Source organism: Physeter macrocephalus, chromosome 6 (genome assembly GCF_002837175.3).
Source record: "Physeter macrocephalus isolate SW-GA chromosome 6, ASM283717v5, whole genome shotgun sequence".
Classification (NCBI taxonomy): domain Eukaryota; kingdom Metazoa; phylum Chordata; class Mammalia; order Artiodactyla; family Physeteridae; genus Physeter; species Physeter macrocephalus.
The window spans coordinates 83,143,084-83,149,648 of record NC_041219.1 but is presented as its reverse complement, the minus strand read 5'-3'; the positions used below and the strand labels follow the sequence as shown (position 1 = coordinate 83,149,648).

Genomic DNA, 6,565 nt, shown 5'->3' with positions numbered 1-6,565 from the left:
CCCGTGTCTCCTGCATCGGCAGGCGGACTCTCAACCACTGCGCCACCAGGGAAGCCCCCATTTACATTTTATTGGCAGGAATTTAATCACACAGTATCACTTAGTTGCAAGAAAGGTTAGAAATTGTAGTTTTTAGCTGAGCATATTGCTACCACACCAAATAAAATAGGGTTCTGTTATTAAGGAAAATGGGGAGAATAGACATGGGGTAGGGAATTAGCCATCTGTGCAAAAGACATACTAACAGTTTAAAATATATATATATTCTAAGTGAAATGGAAGCCATGAAGAGATTTATGCAGGGTAGTGCATAACCTGATCATAGCTTTAAAAAATCTTTTGGCTTTCATATGGAAAGTAGACCTGAGGAGGGCAAGTGTAGAAGTGTGGAGATCAGCCAGGGGACTTGAATTGACATGATGTAGGAAAAATATGAAATAGAGCAAGTTCTACTGGAGATAGAGAAAGTGTGTAGATTAAAGAGTGATTATGGAGGTTGACCAAGAGGCAGATGTTAGAGAAGACCATTATTTGTGGCTTATGGAACTGAATGAATAGTGTTACCATTTGAAGAAATACGGAACCTTGGAAGAGACACAGATTAGAGGCTAAAGAATACAGGTTTAGCTCTGGACATGTGAAGGTGGAAGTGCATTTGAGATATTTAAACAGAAATATCAAGTCAGTTGTTAACATATAGGCTTAAAATAAATTGGGAAATTATTGGCATATAGATGATAACTAAACTTGCAGGTATTACTAAGTTTACTGAAGAAAGGCATATATAACATGAAAAGATGGCCTAGGGACAACCATAAGCAACTACAACAACTAATTGTAGAAGATGATCTTACAAAAAGACTGAAAAATATCTGGCAACAAAGTTGGAGGAAAAACAGGAGAGGACATTGTAATGGAAGCCATGGAAGAGAGAGTTTCAAGGAGAGAGTTTACAGGTGTCACATTCTAGTGAGATATCAAATAAAACATCTGAACAATATCCAGGGGGGTTAGAAAATGATGGTTATCAAAACTTGCTTCAGGAAAGGGGAAGTGAGAAGCCACTACACATTATCGAGGAATAACTGGAGGTGAGGTGATAGAGGTAGTAGACATGGGTAGGACAAATAACTTCTGCAAAGATTTGCATTGCAAAAAAGTTTAAAAGTTGTGTGGAGAAAAGTAGGATCTAATGAGTATTTTCCTTTGGTTCTTTTTTTAAATGGTAGAGTTTAAAGCAAGTTTAGATGCTGCTGGGAAGTATTCTATAAACAAATGGTTTATTAAATGAGCAAAACGTGATGGGACAAACAATACATTGTTTCATATTTCTTATTTCCCTCTTCAGATACACCATGTCAGATTTACTCTCCCTGTTAAGGACATCTCAGGAAAGATCCCACATTTAGCCACCACTTTCAAGAATTAAGAAGACTGATTCTGGGGCTCCCCTGGTGGCGCAGTGGTTGAGAGTCCGCCTGCCAATGCAGGGGACACGGGTTTGTACCCCGGTCCGGGAGGATCCCACATGCCGCGGAGCGGCTGGGCCCGTGAGCCATGGCCGCTGGGCCTGCGCGTCCGGAGCCTGTGCCCCGCAATGGGAAATGGGAGAGGCCACAGCAGTGAGAGGCCCGCGTACCGCAAAAAAAAAAAAAAAAGACCGATTCTGTCTTATATTCAACATCCATCTCATTCAAGTTAAAGTTTCTTCTCGTCCTTCAATGCAGGCCTATCTTTTTTGCCCGGGGACCTGTTCAGGCAAAGAAGTAATTGATCTGGTTTTCCTTCACTTACTTTTCTGCTATTTGCGCTGCCAGGAGCAGAACAGGGATTGAAGGAAAGAAGGCAAACGTTCTACTTGGTTAGTGCTATTTAATCCAGCCCTGTGTGAACTGTTTCCTGATGTGGGCAAATGCACAGCTGACTTCCTGCTACCTTTCTTCAGCTTCCGTCCCCTGGAGGTATTTATATCATAGAGTTCCTTAAGTGGGGTCCCTTTGAGACAACTCAAGCCCAGGTACATTCCCTGGCATCTGATTGACTTGTGGGGGATCTTATGTATCTCTGGTTTACCAAATGGTGGATGTACGGCTTCAGAAATTAGCACTCTTTCATTCTCTTCCCTGCTGTCTAAGTTTCCTTTGACAGCTTCAGCGTCAGACTCCTGCAGGCAGGAAGTAGGTATGGGTTTCACTGTTTCTAAGTTCAATTTCCAAGTATTTGAGAACCTACGTCCAGCCTTCCCCAAAGTACTCCCCAAAACTCTCATAGTGTACAATTAAAAGGTCAGAAAAGGGAAAACAAAAGTGTTCTCTACTTTTACAAAGTCTTCCTTTAACAAACCTCCTTTTAAGTTTCTAGTCTTTCATCTAAGCTGTGGAGGCTGTGATCACTGTGTCCATTTTGTCATTCTGTAGTAAGTTCTTCACAGGTGTATCCCGTCCTGTTTTCCAGAATTCTGAGACTACTAGAAAAGTGGATTATGTCATGTTATAAAAACAGTCAAGATAGCAGAGAGCGGGCACAGCAGATATATTGGACTGCCGAGAAAGTGCAGGGTGGGGGAAATGATTCCCCCTCAGAAAGCCAGGATCATTCTGTGAGGGATTAGACACGGAGGTTCATTTGTTTTTTTAACGTGGATTTCGTTCTACTGGTATCATGAGACTGTCGAATACATGGCCTGTGAACAGAAAGATTCAAATATATTCTTTGAAATGAAAATGAAACAGGGGGGAGGGTAGTGTGTGTAGGGGGGAAGAGAGAGTGTTATGGGAATAATTTAAAGGGAGTGGTAATCCTTAATAAGACAGAGACAGTTGGAAATGAGAAGGTAGATTCAGGAGAGATTATGGAGTTACAAAAGACAGGACCTAATGACCAGAGGAATATGAAGAAAGAAATAGGCTTAAAGGCAGTGGTAGGCAAAGGGAACCTCAGAGTTGATTTTGTTTGTCACCCAAATGTTATGAATTTGAACTAGTTTTGTCATATGTGTGCTATGAATTTAGATGCAAATATTACCTCTCTGAGTCACAGAATTTTACTTTAAAATTTAAATCACTTCCATAGTGACTTGAAGGCTCTAAATTCACAAAAATTGCTAATTCCTACCTCATTTCATTTTTCTCCATGTTAAAAGGAAATTTTCTTCCTGTTTTTTAAGTTCCTGTTCAAAAATTTTTTTAAAACAAATAGACAAATAGTATGTGCCAGGCATGATTCTACTTGCTTTATAAATATTGGCTCTTCCAGTTTTCACAATTGACCCTATAAAGCAATTGTCACCTACATTTTGCAGATGAAGAAATCAAACCCCTACAAGACGCCCAAGATCATGCAGCTAATAAGTAGCAGAGCTTGGATTTGAATTCAAGTAGTTCATGCTTGTAATTACTATACTGTACTCTGCTACTTTTCTCTCCCACAAGAAGCCATTCTAGCTTCTTTCAACCACCAGAAATCGCTCCACCGTCCTCCCACCCCCAGCCTGAATTGCTATACTGCTTAATCTGGACTCTTAAGTTGGTTATTTCTTTCCACCTTGAGTTATAATTATTTATATAAATGTTCTAACTAGATTATATACTAAATTCTCTGAGGTAAGGACCACTTCTCATTCATCTTTGTACCTATGGCCTAAAAGAGCATAGTACTATAGCATGCTGGGCTATAGTACAGCACAAACCCTAGAATCAGACAGACTTGAGCAGAGTGGATGTTACTGAGTTGCTGTGTGACTTGAGCACAGTCCTAAAATTCACATGTTTCAGTCTCCTTGCTTTGCAAAATGGAGAAAAAGTCTTTCTCTTGTGTTTGTTATGAAGATTAAACAGATAATATAAACATTGCAACCTAGTTCCCGATACATAGTGAGCACTCATGAAATACCTATTGTTTCCATTTTTATTGCACATAAACCCTCAGCAGATGTTTGTCGAATTATTGATTCTGTTTTTGAGATTACATACAGATCTGGCTGGTAAAAAGCACAGAAGAGGCCTTACCTATTTTAAGTCACAGGAGAAGTGTTTTAAAATATAATTGCAATCAAGTATTTCTACGTTCAGGTATGTTCATTAGTCATCCATTCAAGTTTTAAATTGTAAGGAACAGCTGTCAACTATTACCCAGTAGTTTATCCTTGTAAATATAAAAATTATGTTCATGAGATCATATCAGATAGGAAAGACAAAGGGGCAGTTTTGTTTCAAACTTTACCCAGAATATTGCAACATTTCCATCTGTAAAAGGAATAATACATCAAAACTCAAGATTAAGGCTAATTATATTTGTAATTTAGAAAATGAAAATAAGAAATGTTAAGCATAATTGTTCAAATTAAATCAGTTGGGACTGAGAATGAATGGGTTTATGAGCTGTTTGTTGTTCTTAATAGCAACAAGAAAACCAAATGTTTTCTATGAAATAGTAGCAGATAATTATTTTCATCCAGCCGTGAATTATAGACTTTGTAGATTGCCCTCCTTGGATTCTTATGTGGAAACACTTAATGAAGGATGTTATGACTCAATAAGGCAAACAGTATTGCATACTTGAACTTCTTTTCTCAGAGTATGGAAAGGTGCAAGAACATATCATTTCCCTAATCTCCAAGTAACACTCTCCTATTATATTTATTTCTGGCTGGCTGGGAAAATATTATATGAACCACAAATTGTTGCTATAATGGAATTGCAAACATTATATGTCTATATTTTTTCCTTGAAAGGGCTTCCCAAAAGAAAAGCTCTTGTATTACATTTGGTGGGGAACAGAGGCATTGCTTTAAGTGAATCTGCGTACCATTTAAAATGTCGCACAGGTGGTTTCTCTCTAACCTTCTCTTTCTAATCCTTCACTTTCATTGGAAGATTTTAACAGGAAGAAAGATAATACTGATGCCTTTGCAAAGGATAAAATGCTGAAGGTGGAATAACATTAGAGATAGGGCAATCATTTTGAAGAGTATTTTAATCATCCAGGTGTAGCTTGACGAAGTCTTGAATTAGGATTAGTTTCTATTATATAAAAATAAACTTTTTATCCTTTATAATTTTTCAGTTCAAGTTCTAGTAGTAAAGATGTTTCCTATTAAATGGACTTACTGTTTAATGAAGCAGTAAGCCATTTAAATCTAAAACTTATAGGAAGAAAGTAGCCACTAGAGTTGAAACATAGAGTTGAAACATAAACTAGAAACATAAGCCACTAGAGCTGAAACATAAACTCATTTGATTTCATGAGTCCTGGAGCCTCTATGTGATTACTCAGTTCAAGCGGGGAATCTTTGAGAACCTTAAAGCAATGAACTCTGAGAAAGGAGGAGCTAGCTTGACTGATTGGAAAAGGCAGAAAATAAAGCCCCAGAGCTAGGTAATATGGAAGCGGAATTAACACATCATGTCATGCAGCAGCAGAAATGCCCCTCAGGTGAGTATAAGATGTTCCAGAAAACGCAAGGGAGCCGTTTCCTGAGGGTTTGCCCTGTTGATACTGAATTGGAATCAGCCTAAAATTCCGGGCATGATGGTGAAAGAGGATAAAGTGTCAAAAGAAAGGAAAAATGTTGCAATTTTATCAAGATAAAATGAGTAAAACGAACTTGAGCTCACCTGCTCTCACGAGCACACCCAAATCACAACTAACTGCTGAACAACCATCAATAAAAAAGACTGGAACCTACCAAGAAAGATATTCTACATCCAAAGGCATAAAGGAGAAACCCAACGAGACGGTAGGAGGGTGTGTATTTACAATATAATCAAATCCCATACCACCCAGGTGGTCGACCCACAAACTGGAGAACAATCATATCGCAGAAGCCCTCCTACAGGAGTGAGCGTTCTGAGCCCCATGTCAGGTTCCCCAGCCTGGGGTTCTGGCATTGGGAGGAGGAGCCCCCAGAGCATTTGGCTTTGAAGGCCAGTGGGGCTTGAGTGCAGGAGCTCCCCAGAGCTGGGGGAAACAGATACTCTACTCTTGGAGGGAACACACAAGGTCTCAGGGCAAAAGCCGTGACTTCACAGAAGCCTGGGCCGGACCTACCTGCTGGTCTTGGAGGGTCTCCAGGGAGGCGAGGCGGGGCAGCTGTGGCGACAATGACACTGGTGGTGGAGGTACTGGGGGAATATTCATCGGCTTGAGGTCTTCTGGAAGTCGCTATTTTGGCAACAAGACCTATCCTCACCCAACAGCCTGTAGGCTCCAGTGCTGGGATGCCTCATGCCAAACAACCAACAGGCAGGAACACAGCCCAACCCGTCAGCTGACTGGCTGCCTAAAGACTAAAGAGCCCACAGCTGCCTCTGGACACGCCCCTAGACACGGCCCTGCCCATCAGAGGGCCAAGACTCAGTCCCACCCACTGGCCCCTCCCTCCACGAAGCCTGCACAGCATCTTAGACCAGCCTCACCTACCAGGGGGCAGACACCAGAAGCAAGAATACTACCAACCGGTAGCCTGTGGAACCAGTCCGCAAACGCAGTTCAGAGCCTACCCTGGGACCAGCTGGTCCCTGGCCCTTGGGAGACGAGAGGGGAGTGCACTGCTGGGATACATAGG

The 6,565-nt window shown here is 40.9% G+C and overlaps 1 long non-coding RNA gene across 2 annotated transcripts in view; it reads right to left on the bottom strand.

The window, feature by feature from the left end:
* LOC102979556 (uncharacterized) overlaps positions 1–6,273 on the bottom strand; it is a 140,022-nt gene extending 133,749 nt beyond the window's left edge. For both annotated transcript variants that reach the window (XR_002891623.3, XR_002891621.3), the window contains exon 1: positions 6,049–6,273. This is a non-coding gene — a long non-coding RNA (uncharacterized lncRNA). The remainder of the gene's footprint in view (positions 1–6,048) is intronic.
* Positions 6,274–6,565: the final 292 nt, after the last annotated feature.